Source organism: Tamandua tetradactyla, chromosome 6, assembly GCF_023851605.1.
Source record: "Tamandua tetradactyla isolate mTamTet1 chromosome 6, mTamTet1.pri, whole genome shotgun sequence".
Taxonomy (NCBI): domain Eukaryota; kingdom Metazoa; phylum Chordata; class Mammalia; order Pilosa; family Myrmecophagidae; genus Tamandua; species Tamandua tetradactyla.
In genome coordinates this window covers 39038231-39060392 of record NC_135332.1, presented here as the reverse complement: position 1 = coordinate 39060392, position 22162 = coordinate 39038231, and the positions used below count along the sequence as shown (strand labels likewise).

Sequence of the window (22162 nt, the reverse complement as noted above, 5' to 3'; positions counted from 1 at the left end):
CTAAGAAACGATGATCATGCACCTATGTGATGATGTTAAGAATTACTGAGTGCATATGTAGAATGGTATGATTTCTAAAAGTTGTGTTAATTTCTTTTTTCTTTCTTTCTTTCCGTTAATAAAATAATAATAATAATAATAAAAGAGTTACTAATAAAGTGGTATATGGGGAAAAGAACCTATTACAAAATACGGACTATAATTAACAGTAATATCTAAATATTCTTTAACCAGTAGTAACAAATGAACCACACCATCAGTAGTGCTCAATAGTAGTGGGGGATAAGGGATATGGGGGTGTTTTAAATTTTCTTTTTTTATGTCTATTTATTATTTTTCTTTCTGGAGCAATGAAAATGTTCTAAAATTGATTGTGATGATGAGTGCACAACTAGTTAATGATATGTGAGACTTTGCATACTTTGTATTACTATATGGTGTGTGAATATCTCAGTAAATTGTAGTTTAAAAATTCCAACAGCCTACTTTGCAGAAATGGAAAAGTTAGTTATCAAATTTATTTGGAAAGGTTTATGACCTTAAATAGTCATAAACATCTTGCAAAGAGGAATGAAATAGGAAGACTCACACTTCCTGACTTTAAAGCATATTATAAACTATATGTGCATGGTGTTGTCATAAAGACAGATATTGATTGGTGCAATTGAACTGAGAATTCAGAAATAGACCCTCAGCCTATGATCAACTGATTTTTGACAAGGCTTCCAAGCCCAGTCAACTGGGAAAGAATAGTCTTTTCAATAAATACGGCTGGGAGAACTGGATATCCATTTCCAAAGGAATGAGAGAAGATCCCTATCTCACATCCTATATAAAAATTAACTCAAAATGGACCAAAGACTAAATATGAGAGCCAGTACCATAAAATTCCTAGAAGAAAATATAGGGAAACATCTTTAAGACTTAGTGATAGGCAGTAGTTTCTTAGGTCTTACACCCAGAGCACAAGCCACAAAAGAAAAAGTAGAAAAATGGGAACTCCTCAAAACTGAATATTTATATGATTCAAAGGATTTTGTCAAAAGATGAAAGGCAGCCAACTCAATAGGAGAAACTATTTGTAAATTACATATCTGTTAAGGGTTTGATATACAGAATACATAAAGAAATCCTACAACTTGACAACAAAAACAAACAACCCTGAATCAAGGTATAGCTCACCTGAATGAAAGTCGGCCTTAATCTGGAACTGGAAGCCTTACAAAGAGAAAGCCATGGGAGGAGCCAGAAGCTGGAAGCTGGAAACTTAAAGAGCAGCAGAAAGAAGAGGACATTGTGGAGAAGCAAATAAAACAAACAAGGAACCCCCAATGACTGCTAGCAGCCAGTACCAGAATGCTACGTTCCTCAGGAAACAAGCAAGCTTTGCTGATATCCTGATTTGAAACCTCTTCTAGCCTCAAAACCATCATGAGTCAGAGTGTGTCATCAACATGGCAATGTAAAGAGGTACTGAAAACCTCTCCCCAGAGATTCAGCAAAAAAAAAAAAGGACAATTCTCACTTGTTCAGAACTCTGGAGGAAGGTATTAACTGGAGAAGGATCCTAAAAACTCTGAATTGAAGAAAGAGAAATACCAGCAAGGAAATTTCTGTCCTGAACAGCCAGTTCTCCCCTCCCCCTCACTCAGTCCCATACAGCTCAGGAAGAGCACAAAAGCAGCAGCAGCAGGGACCCCTCCCACTTCCCAATAGGAATAAAGACTATAAAACTCTCACAGAAATGAGACAGACCCCCACCTATATCCAAGCCCACAGAGACCCATGGCAGGACTTAAGCCACAGGGGAGGGCAAACTACAAAAGGACTGGGGAGGGGAACTGTGAATTCTTCCCTAAAAGCATCAAGTAGCCAGGCATAAAACACCCAAACCAACTGTTTGGGGACCCAGGGGACAGGTGAGGACATTTCAAAACCCAGGTCAGTGAGGGATGAAGAGTCTGAGAAGACAAGGACAGAGACTGGGTTTCCAGCTCTGGGTCCTGATGCTCATTCCCCATCCTTGAGGAAAACAGCAGTGGGCGGCTGCCTGGAGGACAGCAGTAGACTGGGGCAGCTGTGGGCATCCTCTGCCACAAGTACAGTGGGGAACACAGTCCACATTGTGCCAGATCTTAGCCAGCAAAGAGAGTGCACAGGAACCCTGCAGTTTCAGCCCTTCCCAGTCAGATGGACTCCAGAAGGTAAACAGCTTCTGAGGACGATTAAATCACCAAATAGTGCCATCTGCTGGACGTGCCAAAAAGTGCAGGGGAACTGCAGAGTTTCTTAGAACCTCTCCAGACCCTATCCCAGACCCACTGGAGCTAGTCTACACCCCTCACATGGGAACCCAGCCCTGTTTTGGCTGAGAAATACGGATGATCAAAATGTCAAAGCAATACCCCAAAACAAACCCAGGTCTTGCTGGTGAAGAGCAGAGCACTCCTGGGCCAGATGCTGGCTTGGAAGCTGAACCCCTCAGTCCCCCAGCCCAAGGTCTTTCCATGCAGGAGCCTTGGAATCACCAGATACTTTGTGACCACAAGTGGGATCTCAGCCAAGGTGCACAGTGCCCAAACAACACCCCCAGTGCATATGGAGAACTGTAGCTTTGACTGGATCATTGCCTTTTGGGTCCCTGCCCAGCAGGCTGCTGCAGTTGGAGAAAGGCAGGCTGTGGGGAAGACATGGCCCAAAGGCGCCATTTTCTGGGAAGACAGGGAAAGTGCAGTCTGGCAAAATCTACACAGACCCTAACAGACTTCCAAAAAGGGTTGTACCTTCCGTAAAATCCTGGCCCTGGATTACTTGGGAGCTACTGACAAACCAAGTGCAAAAGGAGACTTTCAACACAAACCCAAGACACTACAAAATCTTAGACGAGTGATGGAACTTTCAAAATAATCTTGTTAAGATAATCAAATGCCAAGAAACCAGCAAAAAAAAATCACAAAGCATGAAGAAGCAAGAAGATATGGCCAAGCCAAATGACCAAATTAAAAAGTTTAAGGAGAACAAACTAATCAAAGATGTCCATACGAAATACTAGTGTTCAATGAGAAGGTAGGGTAACGGGTATGGTATGTGTGAGTTTTTTCTTTTTTCTTCTTATTTTTTTTTCTGGAGGGATGCAAATGTTCTAAAAAATGATCATGGTGATGATATACTACTATGTGATGATATTGTGAGCCACTGATTCTATACCATACACAGAATGTTTGTATGTTAAGAATGTTCATGTTTGTATGTTGTTTTGGTTTGATAATACAGAATAAATTAAATTTTAAAAATAAAATAAACCCTAAAAAAAGTTCATACAAATCTCCTAAATAAAAATTTCAGTGAGTTGCTAAAGAGATAAAGGATATCAAGAAGACACTAGAAGAGCATAAAGAAGAATTTGAAAGAATAAATAGAATAACAGCAGATCTTATGGAAATGAAATATACTGTATATCAAATTAAAATATACTAGAGAAACACAACAGCTGATTTGAAGAGGCAGAAGAAAAATGGCAAGAAGGTGGAAAATTTTGAATTGGATCTCAGGGAAATGACCAACACAAAGTGTACAAAAATAAGAATCACTGGTGTCCCAGGAGGAAAAGAGAAGAGTAAAGGTCTAGGAAAGTTAGCTAAGGAGATAACTGGGGAAATTATAAAACCCTTATAAAAGATACAAACATGCAAATAAAAGAAGCCCAACAAACTCCAAATAGAGTAAATCCACATAAACACACTCCAAGACACATACTAATCAGACTGTCAAATGCTCAAGAGAAGGAGAGAGTCCTGAAAGCAGCCAGAGAAAAGCGAATCACCACATACCACGGAAGCCACATAAGACCAATCGCTGACTAGTCATTGGGCACCATGGAGGCTAGAAGGCAGTGGTATTTATTTGAGATTTTGTAATAGAAAAATTGGCAGCCAAGAATTCTTTACCCAACAAAGAAGTCCTTCAGAAATGAAGGAGAGTTTAAAATTTTCACAGAAAACAACTGCTGAGAGAATTTGTTAACAGGAGACCTGTCCTCCAATAAAAGGGAGTTCTGTTGGCTGAAAAAAAGAAAAGAAAAGAGAAAGAAGTCTGAAGGAGGGCTTAGAACTGAAGAGTATTAGTAAGAGTAACTAAAATAGATCTGACAAATAAAAACCAAAGGATAAGATGGTTGAATCAAGGACTGCCTTTACAGTAATAACTTTGAATGTTAACGGTATTAAACTCCCCAATTAAAAGACACAGCTTGGAAGAATGGATTTAAAAACATGGTCCAACTATATGCTGTTTACAATAGACAAATCTTAGACCCAAAGATACAAATAGATTGAAAGTGAAAGATGTTCCACACAAGTAGTAATCAAAAGAAAGATGGGGTAGCTATATTAATATCAGACAAAATGGACTTTAAATGTAAAGATGTCACAAGAGAAAAGGAAAAACACTGCATATTAATAAAAGGGGCAATTCATAAAGAAGAATAACAATCATCAGTGTTTATGCACCCAATCAAGGAGCCCCAAAGTATGAGTTAAACAATGGCAAAACTGAAGAAAGCAAGATGTTTCTACAACAATAGTGGGAGACTTCAACACACCACTTTCTTCGATAGATAAAATGATCAACAGAGGATTAATAAGGAAATAGAGAACCTAAATAATATGATAAATGAATTAGACCCAACAGACATATATAGATTGCTGCACCCCAAAACACCAGGATATACATTATTCTCAAGTGCTCATGGAACATTCTCCAGGATAGATCATATGCTGGGGCACAAAACAGGTCTTAATAATTTTTAAAAGATTGAAATTATTCAAAACACTTTCTCTAATCGTAATGGAATGAAGCTGGAAATCCATAACCACCAAAGAACCAGAACTTTCACAAACATATGGAGGTTAAACACTTTTAAACGATCAGTGGGTCAAAGAAGAAATTGCAAGAAAATCAGTAAATATTTGAAAATGAGAATACAACATATCAAAAACTAAGGGATTAAAAAAACAAACAAAAAACCTAAGGGATGCAGCAAAGATGGTGCTCAAAGAGAACTTTATAGCTCTAAACGCCTACATAAAAAGGAAGAAAGAGAAAAACCAAAGACCTAACTGAACAATTGAAGAAACTAAAGAAAGAGTGGTACACTAACCCTAAAGCAAGTAGATAAAAAGAAAAAGAAATAAACATTAAGGCAGTAATAAATGGAGAACAAAAAAAAACACGAACAGAGAATATCAATAAACTCAACAGTTGGTTCTTTGAGAAGAGCAACAAGATTGACAAACCCTTAGCTAGACTTGCAAAATAAAAAAGAAAGAAAATGAAAATAAAATCAGAAATGAGAGGGGGCAATACCATAGACACAAAAGAAATTTTTAAAAATCATACGAGGATACCATGAACAACAGTATGCGAAAAAACTAGACAACTTAGATGAAATGGAAAATTCCTAGAAACACATGAATGACCTATATTGACTCAATAAGAAATAGAAGCCTTCAACAAACCAATCATAAGTAAAGAGATTCAACCAATCATCAAAAACCTCCCTACAAATATAAGCCAGGGCTAAACAGCTGCAAAGGGGAATTTTGCCAAATATTCCATGAAGAACTAACACCATTCCTGCTCAAATTCTTCCCAAAATATTGAGGAAAATGAAACACTACCTAACTCATTCTATGAAGTAAACCTCACTCTGATACCAAAACCTGATAAAGATACTACAAGAGGAAAAAAATACAGACCAATACAAAATTTCTCAACAAAATACTTACAAACTGAATCCTATGACACAAAAGAATTATACACCAAGACCAAGTGGGGTTTATTCTAGGCATGGAAGGATGGTTCAATGCAAGAAAATTAACCAATGTAATACAACACATTAACAAATTAAAAGGAAAAATCACATGAGCATCTCAATTGACGTGGAAAAGGCATTCAACAATATTCAGCATCCTTTTGCCTTATAAAAACACTTCAAAAAGTAGGAATTGAAGGAAATTTCCTTAGTATGATAAAGAGCATATATAAAAACCACCATTGAGCATCATACTCAATGGTAAGAGACTGAAAGCCTTCCCCCTAAAATCAGGAACAAGACAAGGATGCCTGTTGTCACCACTGTTATTCAACAATGTGCTAGAAGCTCTAGCTAGAGCAATAAGGCAAAAAAAAAAAGAAAAAAAGCCATCCAAATCAGAAAGAACTAAGTAAAACTTTCCTTATTTGCAGATGACGTGTTCCTATGTTTGGAAAACCCCAAAACACCTACAACAAAGCTAACCAAGCTAATAAACAAATCCAGCAAAGTGGCAAGACACAAGGTGAACATGCAAAAATCAGTAGTGCTTCTATACGCTATTAATGTTTAACTGAGGAGGCAATTAAGAAAAAATTCCATTCACAATAGCAACTAAAAGAATCAAGTATCTAGGGATAAGCTTAACCAAGGATTTAAAAGACCTGTATACTGAAAGCTTCAAAACACTGCTAACAGAAATTAAAGAAGACCTAAATAGGTGGAAAGATATCTGTGTTTATAGATAGGAAACTAAATGTTGTAAAGATGTCAATTCTACCCAAATTGATCTACAGATTCAATGCAACACCAAACTTCAAGAACCTACTTTGCAGACTTGAAAAAAATTAGTTATCAAATTTATGTGGAAGGAAAAGGGGCCTCAAATAGCCAAAAGTATCCTATAAAAGAAGAACAAAGTGGGAAAGTTGAATATAAAGCCACAGTGATCAAAACAGCATGGTATTGGTACAAAGACATATTGATCAATGAAATCGAATTGAGAGTTCAGAAATAAACCCTCAGGTCTATGGTCAACTGATTATTGACATGGCCCCTAAATCCACTGGATTCCATGGCCCCCAAATCCACGAACTGGAACAGAACAGTCTCTTCAATAAATGGGGTTGGGAGAACTGGATATCCATATACAAAGGAATTAAATAGGGCCCCTACCTCACACCCTACACAAAAATGAACTCGAAGTCTGCCAGGTTTGATTCCTGGTGCCTGCCCATGCAAAAAAGAAAAAAAATTAACTCAAAGTGGATCAAAGGCCCAAATATAAAAGCCAGTACTATAACTCCTAGAAGAAAATATAGGGAAACATTTTCAAGACCTAGTGATAGGAATTGGTTTCTTAGACTTATATCCAAAGCACAAGCCACAAAAGAAAAAATAGATAAGTGGGAACTCCTCAAGACTGAACACTTCTAAACTTCAAAGGACTATGTCAAAAAAGTGAAGAGACAGCCAACTCAGTGGAGAGAATATTTGGTAACCACATATCTGATAAGGGTTTTATATCCAGAATATATAAAGAAGTCCTACAACTCAACAATAAAAAGACAAACCACCCAATTGTAAAATGGGCAAAAGGTATGAATAGACATTTTTCCAAAGAAGAAATAGAAATGGCTAAAAAGCATGTGAGAAGATATTCATCTTCATTAGCTATTAGAAAAATGAAAATCAAAACCACAATGAGATATCATCTTGCATCTATAAGAATGGCCGCTATTAAACAAACAGGAAACTACAAATGTTGGAGAGGATGTGGATAAACTGGAACACTTATTCACTGCTGGTGGGACTTTAAAATGGTACAGTCACTGTGGAAAATGATTTGGTGGTTCCTCCAAAAACTAAATATAGAGTTGCCTTATGACCCAGCAATCCCACTACTTGGTATATAACCAGAAGATCCGAAAGCAGGGACATGAACAAACATTTCTACACAGATATTCACCTTTGCCAAAAGATTGAAACAATCCAAGATGCCATCAACAGAAGAATGGGTAAACAAAATGTGTTATACACATACAATGGAATATTATGCAGCTATAAGAAGGAATGAGGTCCTGAAGTACGTGACAACATGGATGAACCTTAGGACATAATGCCTCATGAAATAAGCCAGACACAAAAAGACAGGTATTGTATGATTTCACTAATATGAACTAACTAGAAAATGTAAACTCAGAGTCTTAAAACATAGAGAAAGACGAAGCTAGAAAAGGGGGAATGGTTACTATATATACAGAATTGTTAATGAGGTCAAATTTAAATGCTTAGGAGTGAATAGAGGTGATGGTAGCTTGTTATTGGGATTATAAGTAATAGTGCCGAATTGTAGGTGAATTTGATTGAAAGTGGCTGCTTAGTCATGTGTGTCACTGATAAACACTACAAATATAAATAAGTTCTTGTATTAAAAAAGCAATAGAATAAAAAACTGCATATGTATGATTCTTTTATACAATTTTTAATTCAAAAATTAAGTGTAGATAAAATAGCAAAAATGTAAAAAAAAAAAAAAAAAAAACCATGAACCAAAACAAACATATGTCACTGTTACAAGGAGTTAATAATAGGTAGTATATGGGAAAAATAAAATTAATGCAAACTAAGGTCTACAGTTAATAGTAACATTGTAATATTCTTTCATTAATTGTAATAAAGGCATTACACAAAAGCTTAATGTCAATAATAGGGAGATATAATGGGCATGGGTTTTTTTTTTTTTTTCAGAAAAAATGAGAACATTCTCATATTGACTGTGGTGGTGAATGCGTAACCATGTGATTATATTAAGAGCCAGGAGCCATTGGTGTGTGAATAAAGCTTTTAATTAAAGACAATCCAACTATAAAATGGGCTAAAGACATGAATAGACATTTCTCCAAAGAGGAAATACAAATGGCTAAAAAGCACATGAAAAGATGCTCGTTTTCATTACCTATTTTAGGGAAATTTAAATCAAAACCACAATGAGATATCATTTCACACCTATTAGAATGGCCACTATTAAACAAACAGGAAACTACACGTGTTGCAGAGGATAGGGAGAAATAGTAACACATTTCTGATGGGAATGTAAAATGGTACAGCTGCTGTAGGAGACAGTTTGGCAGTTCCTCAGAAAGCTAAGTATAGAATTGACCTATGATCTGGCAACCCTGCTACTCGGTATATACCCAGAATATTTGAAAGCAGGAAAACAAACAGACTTTGCACATCAATGTTCACAATAGTATTTTTCACCATTGCCAATAATGGAAACAATCCAAGTTCCCATCAACAAATGAATAAACAAAATGCGGTATATACATATGGTGGAGTATTATTAAGCAGCTAGAAGGAATGAAGTCCTGAAACACTTGACAACACAGATGAATCTAGAGGACACTATGTTGAGTGAAATACATCAGATGCAAAAGAACAGTCTATGATCGCACTAATATGAACTAATTACAATATGTAAACTCATAGGCACAGACTCTAGAATAAAGGTAACTAGGAAATAGAATGAGGCTACAGATGGGGAACAGTGCTTAACAGGTACAGAACTTTCACCTAGGTTGAATTTAAATGAGTGGAAATGTAGAGAGCTGATAGTAGCACATTATTGTGAGTATAATTAACAGTGCTGAATTGTGTATGAATGTAGTTAAAAGGGGAAGTTTAGAGTCATGTATGTTACCAGAAGGAAAGCCAAAGGTAAAAACATGGTGTATTAGTTAGGGTTCTCTAGAGAAACAGAATCAACAGGGAACACTTGCAAATATAAAATTTATGAAAGTGTCTCACGTGACCGTAGGAATGCAGAGTCCAAAATCCACAGGGCAGGCTGCGAAGCTGACGACTCCGATGGATGGCCTGGATGAACTCCACAGGAGAGGCTCACCAGCCAAAGCAGGAATGGAACCTGTCTCCTCGGAGTCCTCCTTAAAAGGCTTCCCATGATTGGATTTAGCATCACTAATTGCAGAAGACACTCCCCTTTGGCTGATTACAAATGGAATCAGCTGTGGATGTAGCTGACGTGATCATGACCTAATCCTATGAAATGTCCTCATTGCAACAGACAGGCCAGCACTTGCCCAATCAGATGAACAGGTACCACAACTTGGCTAAGTTGACACCTGTCCCTAACCATGACAGTCCACCCCTTGTCAACTTGGCACATATATATATATATATATATATATATATATATATATATATATATATATATATATATCACCTTAGACCATACTTAATTTCCAAATGAAAACAAATAAGCACACATTTTTTCTTTTACCTGACAATACTCAACTGTCCTGCATATAACTGGAAACACATTAAATCTCTCCAGAATAGCGTGCAAATCCTTGGGCAACATTCATTCTTAAACTTGATATCTTACAACTTAAATAGTATAACACAAACAAAACAGCATTACAGTCCTCGTTTCTGTAACTGATCACGTGGTCGAAGTTCATATTTATCACTACCTTCTTCCACTACCCATTCCATGTTCCCTTTCCCCTCAGCAAGCACTCCAGCTGGCCGTGGTTCTTTGCCTGGTGGGGTGACCCAAACCTTCATTCCTGAAGTCTCAGAGCCATTAGTGGTCCTGCCTGGATTGTGTTGTTGCAGTTTTCCATTGATTTTAATCACAGGGCATGGCAGTACTAATAGACGCCCCAGGGGATCTCCTATATTCCAAGAAAACTCTTCTTTACCTCCATTATGTAGTTGCAGTCCTACTTCCTTCTGATAGTCAGGGTCAATTACCCCAGACAATAATGTAATCCCCTTCTTGGTGTGTTGATCCAGAGGCATAAGTAGCCCAAAGTGGCCAGGTGGCAATCTTAACTTCCAGTTCAGTGGTATCACTGTTGTTTCTCCTGGAGAAAGCACACCCTGTTTTGGAACTAAAACCTGTAGACCAGCAAAACTCAGGGTAGCAGGGACAGGAAGCAAAAATTTTCCTAGCGGATCACTAGGAGTAATAGTGAGTGGCACCACACCCATTTCCACCCCTTGGTTCCTGGACCCATGGATCCTGGCTATGGGAGAGACAGCACCATACAGCGGACGCTGATTCAGAGCATACACAGCTTCCTGGAGAACATTACCCCAGCCTTTCAAGTTTTTGCCACCTAGTTGGCACCGTAATTGAGTTTTCAAAAGGCCATTCCACCGTTCTATCAATCCAGCTGCTTCTGGATGATGGGGAACACGGTAAGACCAGAGAATTCCATGAGCATGTGCCCATTCCCGCACTTCATTTGCTGTGAAGTGTGTTCCTTGATCCGAAGCAATGCTATGTGGAATACCATGACGATGGATACGGCATTCTGTAAGCCCACGGATAGTAGTTTTGGCAGAAGCATTGCGTGCAGGGAAAGCAAACCCATATCCAGAGTATGTGTCTATTCCAGTTAGAACAAATCGCTGCCCCTTCCATGAAGGGAGTGGTCCAATGTAATCAACCTGCCACCATGTAGCTGGCTGGTCACCTCGGGGAATGGTGCCATATCGGGGGCTGAGTGTGGGTCTCTGCTGCTGGCAGATTGGGCACTCAGCAGTGGCTGTAGCCAGGTCAGCCTTGGTGAGTGGAAGCCCATGTTGCTGAGCCCATGCATAACCTCCATCCCTACCACCATGACCACTTTGTTCATGAGCCCATTGGGCAATAACAGGAGTTGCTGGGGAAAGAGGCTGACTGGTATCCATAGAACGGGTCATCTTATCCACTTGATTATTAAAATCTTCCTCTGCTGAAGTCACCCTCTGGTGTGCATTCACATGGGACACAAATATCTTCATGTTTTTAGCCCACTCAGAAAGGTCTATCTACATACTTCTTCCCCAGACCTCTTTGTCACCAATTTTCCAGTTATGGTCTTTCCAAGTCCCTGACCATCCAGCCAAACCATTAGCAACAGCCCATGAGTCAGTATACAAACGCACCTCTGGCCAGTTTTCCTTCCAAGCAAAATGAACAACCAGGTGCACTGCTCGAAGTTCTGCCCACTGGGAGGATTTCCCCTCACCACTGTCCTTCAAGGACACCCCAGAAAGGGGTTGTAATGCTGCAGCTGTCCACTTTCGGGTGGTACCTGCATATCGTGCTGAACCATCTGTAAACCAGGCCCGAGTTTTCTCTTCCTCAGTCAATTCACTGTAAGGAACACCCCAAGAGGCCATAGCTCTGGTCTGGGAAAGAGAAGGTAATGTGGCAGCAGGAGTGGAAACCATGGGCATTTGTGCCACTTCTTCATGTAACTTACTTGTGCCTTCAGGACCTGCTCTGGCTCTATCTCGTATATACCATTTCCACTTTACAATAGAGTGCTGCTGTGCACACCCAACTTTATGGCTTGGTGGGTCAGACAACACCCAACTCATGATAGGCAACTCAGGTCTCATGGTAACTTGGTGGCCCATGGTTAAGCGTTCAGTCTCTACTAAGGCCCAGTAGCAGGCCAAAAGCTGTTTCTCAAAAGGAGAGTAGTTATCTGCAGCAGATGGTAAGGCTTTGCTCCAAAATCCTAAGGGTCTGCGTTGTGATTCTCCTATAGCGGCCTGCCAAAGGCTCCAGACAGCATCTCTATTTGCCACTGACACTTCCAGCATCATTGGATCTGCTGGATCATACGGCCCAAGTGGCAGAGCAGCTTGCACAGCAGCCTGGACCTGTCGCAGAGCCTCCTCTTGTTCAGGTCCCCACTCAAATTTAGCAGCTTTTCTGGTCACTCGATAAATGGGCCGGAGTAGCACACCCAAATGAGGAATATGTTGTTGCCAAAATCCAAAAAGGCCAACTAGGCGTTGTGCCTCTTTTTTGGATGTGGGAGGGGCCAGATGCAGCAATTTATCCTTCACCTTAGAAGGGATATCTCGACATGCCCCACACCACTGGACACCTAGAAATTTCACTGAGGTGGAAGGCCCCTGTATTTTTGTTGGATTTATCTCCCATCCTCTGACACGCAAATGCCTTACCAGTAAATCTAGAGTAGTTGCTACTTCTTGCTCACTAGGTCCAATCAACATGATATCATCAATATAATGGACCAGTGTGATGTCTTGTGGGAGGGAGAAACGATCAAGGTCTCTGCGAACAAGATTGTGACATAGGGCTGGAGAGTTGATATACCCCTGAGGTAGGACAGTGAAAGTATATTGCTGACCTTGCTAGCTGAAAGCAAACTGCTTCTGGTGGTCCTTACTAATAGCTATTGAGAAAAAAGCATTTGCCAGATCAATAGCTGCATACCAGGTACCAGGGGATGTATTGATTTGCTCAAGCAATGATACTACATCTGGAACAGCAGCTGCAATTGGAGTTACCACCTGGTTGAGTTTACGATAATCCACTGTCATTCTCCAAGACCCATCTGTTTTCTGCACAGGCCAAATAGGAGAGTTGAAAGGGGATGTGGTGGGAATCACCACCCCTGCATCTTTCAAGTCCTTAAGAGTGGCAGTAATCTCTGCAATCCCTCCAGGAATATGGTATTGCTTTTGATTTACTATTTTGCTTGGTAGGGGCAGTTCTAGTGGCTTCCACTTGGCCTTTCCCACCATAATAGCCCTCACTGCACGAGTTAGAGAACCAACGTGGGGATTCTGCCAGTTGCTCAGTATGTCTATGCCAATTATACATTCTGGAACTGGGGAAATAACTACAGGATGGGTCCGGGGGCCCACTGGACCCACTGTGAGACGGACCTGAGCTAAAACTCCATTGATCACCTGGCCTCCATAAGCCCCCACTCTGACTGGTGGTCCAGAGTGATGTTTTGGGTCCCCTGGAATTAATGTCACTTCTGAACCAGTGTCTAATAATCCCCCAGAGTCTGGCTTCGTACAAGCGAAGCATTAGGAGAATCGAATGATGATATTTTTTTTTTTTTTTTTTTTTTAAAGACAGAGAGAAGGAAGGAAGGATAGAAGGAAGGAAGAGAGGAAGAAAGGGAAACATCTTTTAAACATTTTCTTGTTTTATTGTATTTTGTTTCTCCGTTTTCGTTACATGGGCTGGGGCCGGGAATCGAACCGAGGTCCTCCGGCATAGCAGGCAAGCACTTTGCCCGCTGAGCCACCGCGGCCCGCCCGAATGATGATATTTTGACTATCTCCTTTGCCAACTCAGTCCATGGATTGGGAGTGTCATTCTGATTACGGGAATCAGAGTCCTTAGTGTCTCTGAGCCCAGTCAGAGTAGAAAACCATTCATAAAAACCCATTTTTAAGATTCTGTTCCTTAAGAACCACTCCCGGTACCAAGATGTATTAGTTAGGGTTCTCTAGAGAAACACAATCAACAGGGAACACTTGCAAATATAAAATTTATGAAAGTGTCTCACGTGACCGTAGGAATGCAGAGTCCAAAATCCACAGGGCAGGCTGTGAAGCCGACGACTCCAATGGATGGCCTGGATGAACTCCACAGGAGAGGCTCACCAGCCAAAGCAGGAATGCAACCTGTCTCCTCTGAGTCCTCCTTAAAAGGCTTCCCATGATTGGATTTAGCATCACTAATTGCAGAAAACACTCCCCTTTGGCTGATTACAAATGGAATCAGCTGTGGATGTAGCTGACGTGATCATGACCTAATCCTATGAAATGTCCTCATTGCAACAGACAGGCCAGCACTTGCCCAATCAGATGAACAGGTACCACAACTTGGCCAAGTTGACACCTGTCCCTAACCATGACACATGGGACTGTATAATACAGTGAATCTTGTAGTAGGTCACAACTGAGATTAAGAGTACAAATATAAAAAAAAAATTCTTTCATGGGCTTGAACAAATATATGGTAGTATTACAAGGAGTTAATAATAGAATGTTATATGGGGAAAAAGCACCTATTGCAAACTAAAATACTTTCATCAACAATAACAAATGTACCACACCAATGCTAGAGGTCAGTGATAGGGGTGGATAGGGGGTATAGGAGGTTTTCAGTTTTCTTTCTTTCTTTCTTTGGAGTAATGAAAATGTTCTAAAATTGGTTGTGATATTGAATGCACCACTACGTGACGATACTGTGACCCACTGATTATATACTTTGAGTGGACTGAATGGTATGTGACTATATTTCAAAATTGCCTTAAAACATATACATACCTATTTCACAGTAAAAAAAAAAAAAGTTCCTTCATGAACTAGAAGGAGTTAATAAGAGAATGGTATATGGGAGGAAATGCAGCTATTATAAACCATGGACTATAGTTAACAGTAATATTTTAATATTCTTTCATCAACAGTAACAAATGTACCATACCCATGCTAGGGATCAAAAATAAGGGATATGGAATGTTTTGGGGTTTTTGTGGGTTTTTTTTTTTTGAGTAATGAAAGTGTTCTATAATTGACTGTGATAATGAATACGCAACTATGTGATGATACAGTGAGCCATTGATTGCATATTTTGGATGAACTGTATGGCATGTGAATATATCTCAACATAACTGCACTGAAAAAAAAAGATGACTCTGCCAATCTCTTGGGACTATGCCTTTCTAGAAGCCTCCATATTCTCTTTCTTCTCTTTTTATCCTTCTGATTCTTTACATACTTCAGAATCTCTGAGGGATTTTTGGACAGGAGTCACCAGTATTCCTGGGTCAGAAGAAATAGCTTGTCCTAAAGAGCAAGGACGATGATTCAGGACCATGGGCAGCTGCAGAGTACCTGCATACCTCACCCACAGTGCCCTCTAGGAAACCTTTGTGGATCCACCCATGATCTTCCTCCAAGACAGGTTTAGAAAACCCTCCCTAGCAAGATATCAAAGGATTCTGTGTTCCTGAAATTTTATGAACGAGGAAGTTTTGTGATTTAATCCAGTATTTCATGGTGTGTAGGTGGTGTCTTATAGGCACAAAGGTGGGCAAAGGGGCTACTTCCTGCCTCAATATCTGGATAGAAAGCGAGGACTACAAATTTGCTTGTTTTGCTCTGTTAAAATTCTAGCCCATCAAACTTTCTTCGCCTCCCCTGATTTCCATCACTCTGTCTAAACCTGAAACACCAGGGAGTTGGATAAGGCCTTTCTCCCACCTGCCTCCATTCCCATCTCTATGTACCTAACCCTTCAGATTTTGTACTGTGCATGTTAAACCCTTCCCCACCCCCACTCACTATACTCACTATACTTCCTCTTGAAGGAGGAAGTCATGTTTTTATCCTCTAAAATATGTATCCTCTGAAATAGTATTTGGATCATGGTAGTGTCTTGGAAGAAACAATGAACCAATGAGAACATAAGCTCCATGAAGTCAGGGACTTTTGACTGCTTTGTTACCAAGTAGATATCCAAAAAATGTTTGTTGAATGAATGACAATAAATTAATAAATTTACTATAGCAAAGTAGTTTACTTATGTGCTTATTAAATTCATTCAACAAATATTTATTAAGCACCTATCATGAAACATGTACCATAATTATGACAGACAAAAATTCCTGTCCTGTTGGAACTTACTTTCTAGCGGGGCAGACAGACAAGAAACAAGTAAAAACACAGGAAAACTGATAATAGAATTTGAGGTAGTAGAAAGTGCTATAAAGAAGTGATGAATGGAGGTGGTTATTTCAGATAATTGATCAGAAAAGGCCTCTCAGAGATGACTTTGAGCAGAGACCTGAATAAAATGAGGGAGTAGCACAAGCAAAGATTGGAAGAAGTGACTTCCACACAGGACAAGTGCAAAGGCGCTGGGACTGGAATAAATTTGATGTGTCTGAGAAACAAGAGCCCAAAGTGGATATAGCAGCTGCTAGTAAGAGTGAGTGGTAAAAAATGAAACCAGAGAAGCCAAGTAATTATTTACTTGTCAATTTACATACCAGATATGAACCACATGGAAAAACACAAGTATAAAAGGGTATATAGTAAAGTCTCCCTCCCATCCGTATTCTCAGCCACTCAGTTCCCTTCCTAATTAGGCAACTTATGCCACTGGGCTCTTGTGTCTCCTGTGTACATATAAGTATATATATACATTTATACACTGACTCCCCCTTTTCACACAAATGGTAATATATTCTACACTGTTCTATACTATGCTCTTTTCACTTAAAGATGTATCTTGAAAATCTTCCTAAATATTTTGTTTACAGCCACATACACTGTGAGGATGTCCTATAATCTATTTAACCAATACCCTACTGACAGGAATTTATATTTTTCAATCTTTTGCCACAGTGAAAAACCTAGCATAGGCCCTTAGAGATAAGGAATTTAAGAACTTCTTACTACAGTAAGAGCAATCAGTTCAAATCCTGGCTTTTATTTACAAGCTAAGTGATCTGAGCAAGCTACTTGAGCTCTCTGTGCATCTGCTTCAATAATACTAGCATGACAAACTTTTAGGGATCAATTTGAGGACCAAAGGGGAAAATACACAAAGTGCTTAGCAGAGTACCTGGCCCAAGAGAACAACACTAACAATAGCCACTACATACTCAGCACTTGCCCAGAGCTTGGCTCTGTGCTGAGAATTCATATGTTATCGCAATCTATCCTCACATCAACCCCACAAAGTAGGGACTACTATTTCTACATTTACCAAAGAAAAACCAAGAGGTTAATTAATGTGCCCCTCAGCTTAAGAAGAAACAGAAAAGGGAATTCAAACCCCGGGTTTCATGACATCAGTGTGCTGCTCTGAACCATTACATCCATCTGCTGGCGCTCAACAAATGTAGCTATCATCATCACCATCATGCCCATCATCATCTTCATCATCATCATCACTATCTTCAAAATTACCTACTTTAGGCCCATTCATTGATCTCTGAATTGGCCTGAGAGTTCCTCAGAACTCTCAGAAAGCTGGTGCAAGTTTACCAGAATCAACTGTTTTTGCTGACTTCAGGCCATTGCTGAAGCCACCTGTGCATGCACATGTGCACACTCACACACACCCAAGCAGACCAAGAGATCTTTGGCATCTGTTTGGAATGGTCCATGTTTCATGATTGTCTTAGCTAACATCAATAGCAATGGCTGTCTAAACAAAGAAAAGTGGAGCATGAAGTGAATGGAGAGGGTGGTCTGAGATGTTTGTGGCCCAGCCCCTTCCCTACTTGCCCCCACTACTAAGGATAGTGGATAGAGGAGAAGAGAAAGAATAAAAGTCTGCAGCCATATAATGAATGTCCAGCACATGCCAAGAAGTATGCTTTATATGTATTACCTCTAATCCTCAAGACAACCCTATAAGAGAAGTACTCAACTCCATTTTACAGATAAGGAAATTGAAATTAACAGAGATAAAGTGACTTGCCCAAAGCCAAAATTAGTGAGCAGCTGAGCCAAATTCTAATCCAGCTCCGTGGAGACACAGCAAGTCTGTATTCTGGAGGAATAATCAGTGTAGCACCATGCCAAAATCCAGGGATCCAGAGTCAGCTGAGAGAGCAACTGACCTAGAGAGTAAGCTCTATCTTCTCAGCCCCCTCCCCTCCAGGCTTTCTCTGAGGCTACAGTATGTGCCAGGAAACACACTTCAGCTGTTTCTCCCACCTTCCTCAGACATCTAAAATCCTGCATCCTCCAACTGTATCTTAACCCCCAAAACTTGTGCTCAGGATGGAAAGGCCAGGGGCATCTGCTCAACCTAACCACAGCCAGTGGGGAGGCATGTGGCCATTTGAACACTGGTTCTTGAAGCTTCTACTTGAAAGTGGCATATGTCACTTTCACTCACATTTCATTAGCCAAAGCAAGTCACATGGCCCACCTAACCTCAAGGTATGCCTGGGATGAGAACAGAAATACTCGATGAATAACACTAATGACTACCCAACCAGAGGTGCAGCCCCTCACTGACCTCTAGCTTGACTCCTCTAACTCCTTGGCCTCTGCCATCTACTGATGTATTTAGTCTTAGCCACTTTCTCATCTCCCTTCCCACAGGCCCCACCGGTGATGAGGGACAACTGACCTAGCTGCAGAGCCCATGGAACTACTTCAGAGAATTCTAAATAGCCCAATTTGGCTAAATTATGGAGAAGGTGAATATGAAAAGTGATCATTAAGGGGAGAAGATAGGTTGGGATCATATTGTAGAAAGCCTTGGGTAACAGGAAAATTAATTTAGCTTTAATCTAGCAAAACACTCTGAAGCCACAGAAGGATTAATGACAGCAGATCAGATGTGGACCTCTCGCAGCCCATCTGGCTTTGATATGAGGGAGGAATGAGGACAAGGGACCATGGAAGCAGGGAGGCTTTCGACCAGCCCTGACAGGGGTAACAGAGTAGACAGTGACAAGAAGACTGACCAACTGACAAACAAGTAGATGGGGACAGAGGTCATCAACACCTGCAAATTTCCCTGCCCATAGATACTGACACACAGAGGTCTCCTTCAGAGTATTCCTCAGTCTCATAAGGTACTAAGAGGAGAGGCCTCCAGCACACCCTTTTGTTGTGGGAGGGTGTCAAGAAGGATCCAGAGCATGGGTAGCTCCAGGGGGCACTGCCAAGCACATCATGCAATGACTACAGCAAACGTTCAGGCAGGGAGATGCTTGTTCAAATCCTTCCTCTGCTACTTACTAGTTGTGAGATCTTATGCAACCTCAACCTCTCTGAGTCTCAATTTTTTCATCTGTAAATGGTCAACAATAATCTACCTCCAGGCTTTGTGAATATTAAGTAAAGTAATAATAACTATGATAGATTAATTACAAAAATGGCTACACATTCTTGCCCTCCTTTATCTCTGCCACCACGTGGTAGCTCCTCCCATCAAAATGTGTAGTCTAGTTCTCTGTTCCTTGAATCTGAGTTGGTGACTTGCTTTGGCCAAACCGACAACAGCAAACATGATGCAAGAATAGATTGGAAACCCATATATCTATGGACAACTGATTTTCATAAAGGGTGCCAAGACCATTCTCCAGGGAATGAATAATCTCATCAGCAAACAGTACTAAGACAACTGGATAAAGACACGCAAAAGAATGAAGCTGGGCACGTATTTTACACCATATACAAAAATCAACTCAAACCGATCAATGACCTAAGTATAAGACCATGAAATTCTCAGAAGAAAACATAAGGGTGAATCTTTATGAACTTGGATTTGGCAATGGATTCTCAGAGATGACACCCAAAGCACAAGCAACCAAGAAAAAAATAAACTGAATTTCATACAAATTAAAAACCTTGTCAAAGGACATTATGAAGAAAGTAAACACGCAAGGAATGGACTGGGAGAAAACAGGTGCAAATCATGCATCTGATAAGGATCTAGCAACCAGATCACATAAGGAACCCTTAAAACTCAACAACAAAAACATAAAGAACACAATTTTAAAATGGGCAAAGGAGAAATGTTAATGTTGAATAAACATTTCTCCAAAAGAAAGGATATATAAATGGCCAAAAGGTACATGAAAATATGCTCAATAACATTAATCGTTAGGGAAATGCAAATCGAAACCATAATGAAATACCACTTCACATCCACTAGAACAGCTATAATAAGAAAGGCGGGGGGGGGGCGGGGGGCGGGGAATGGACTACCCCCTGAGGCTAGAAGGTGCGCTCTTTGCTCCTCTCAAGTTTGCCCCCACTCCGCATTCCAGGGCACACTCAAATCGGTCCACACTGCTACTGTCTCCCTCTTTTCCAGACCCACAGCAAACTTTCGGTACCGAACCCCGCCCTTCCCGAGTTATGCGTCGTGGCTCCAGTGCTGCTGCACTGCCCTACAAACGTCTCCAGACCTTCCTGCCTGCAGCTCCGACCATTACATGATCCAGAAATATATCGATCACACTTCTGTGTGCCTTCTACGATATCTACTTCTTGTGCAAGACGGAGAAATCCCTGGTCAATCTCAATCCGAGCAACATGCTTGACAAGAAGGGGTCGGCACGCCCATGGTCGCGGCCCCTAGGTCGGGATTTCACGCTGGGCTTACTAGGCTTGACCGCACTTGGCCAGCGACTTGCACGCGCTCGCCCACCCCGCGCCCGGCCCAGGCAGCTGCTCCCAACCGCGGCGACCGCTGGCATGTTCTATGGTGCTGTCGAGGTGGGAGCGGCCCCGCATAACAAACAGAACAAATTCCGGGACCGCTTGGTTGGCAAGCAGCAACAACAGAAGAGGAGCGGCGGCTCCCAGCTCAACTCGACCGGTTAAAAACTGAGCTCTGCCGGCCCTCGGAGGAGAGCATCACACGCAAATTTGGAGAGAAGTGTCAGTTCGCGCATGGCCACCACGAGCCTGATGCAGCACCCCAAGTACAACGCGCACCATCTACGTCACAGGCTTCTGCCTCTACGGGCCGCGCTGCCACGTCAGCCATCACGCGGACGGGCGGCAATCCCCGCCGTCTAGGGGCGCTGCGGGGACTTAGTGCGCCTTCAAGCCCTGGTGACGCGCTGCACCTGGGTCCCCACCCCACCCCGCGGTAACCGCGGCCCAAGCTCCACCACAGCCTCAGCTTCTCAGGCTTGCGTCGGGTCACCACCAGTCCCCGGGAGACCTCGAGTGGCCGCTACTGCTAGACAGCCTACACCGCACACGCCGCCGCCCTCATCCTGCTCCTTGTCAGCCTGGGGGGCAACCACGTGCTGCGCCTCGGCTGCAGCCACCTCGGCTACGCTGCTGTACCGCGCCGGGCGCTGCTTGCGCCGGCTGATTGGTGGTCTCGTGAGCCAGCACCTTCGCCTTCCGCCCAGAGCTAAACAGCCTCATCACTCAGCTCCACCTGCGGACCCACAGCTTCGCAGCCGTGGCTACCTCCGCCTACTGTCGCCAGGACCTGGAGCAGCAGCAGCTGGAGCAGGGTCTGGCGCCCCCAACGCTGACCCCAGCGCCGATCGGAATCGCGGGTCTTCTACCCGCCCCACAGCCCTCGAGTCTTGCTGTCACCGCGACAGCTACCAGAGCGACTCCGAGTTCCCCAGTCTCAACCTCGGGCGTTGCTTGCCCATCTTCAACTGCCTCTCCATCTCCGACTACTGGGGAAGAGGACGCCAGTGAGGAGGGGGAGGGGAGGGGGAGGAGGAGGAGGGGGGGAGGGGAGGGGGGGAGGGGAGGGGGGAGGAGGAGGAGGGGGAGGGGGAGGGGGGAGGAGGAGGAGGAGGAGGGGGAGGGAGGGAGAAAGGAAGGAAGGAAGGAAGAAAAGGCCTCTTTCAGTGTGTTGGAGGGCGCCCTGGCCACCTCGCCCCTCCTGCGGCCGCGGGGGTGGCGGTGGGATGAGACCTAAGCCACCACCTGCAGACTGCTCGGCCTTGACCCGGCCAAGCCCCTGGACTCGCCCTCTGGGCTGGAATGGAGCCCCCACCTCTCCCCTTTCGGTTTCCTTTCTTTTTATTATTG

General features: G+C 41.9%; 1 pseudogene; it reads left to right on the top strand.

Moving 5' to 3' along the window:
* The window catches only part of LOC143686630 (mRNA decay activator protein ZFP36L2-like), a 43647-nt pseudogene extending 21824 nt beyond the window's left edge, over positions 1–21823 (top strand).
* The last annotated feature ends 339 nt before the right edge of the window (positions 21824–22162 follow it).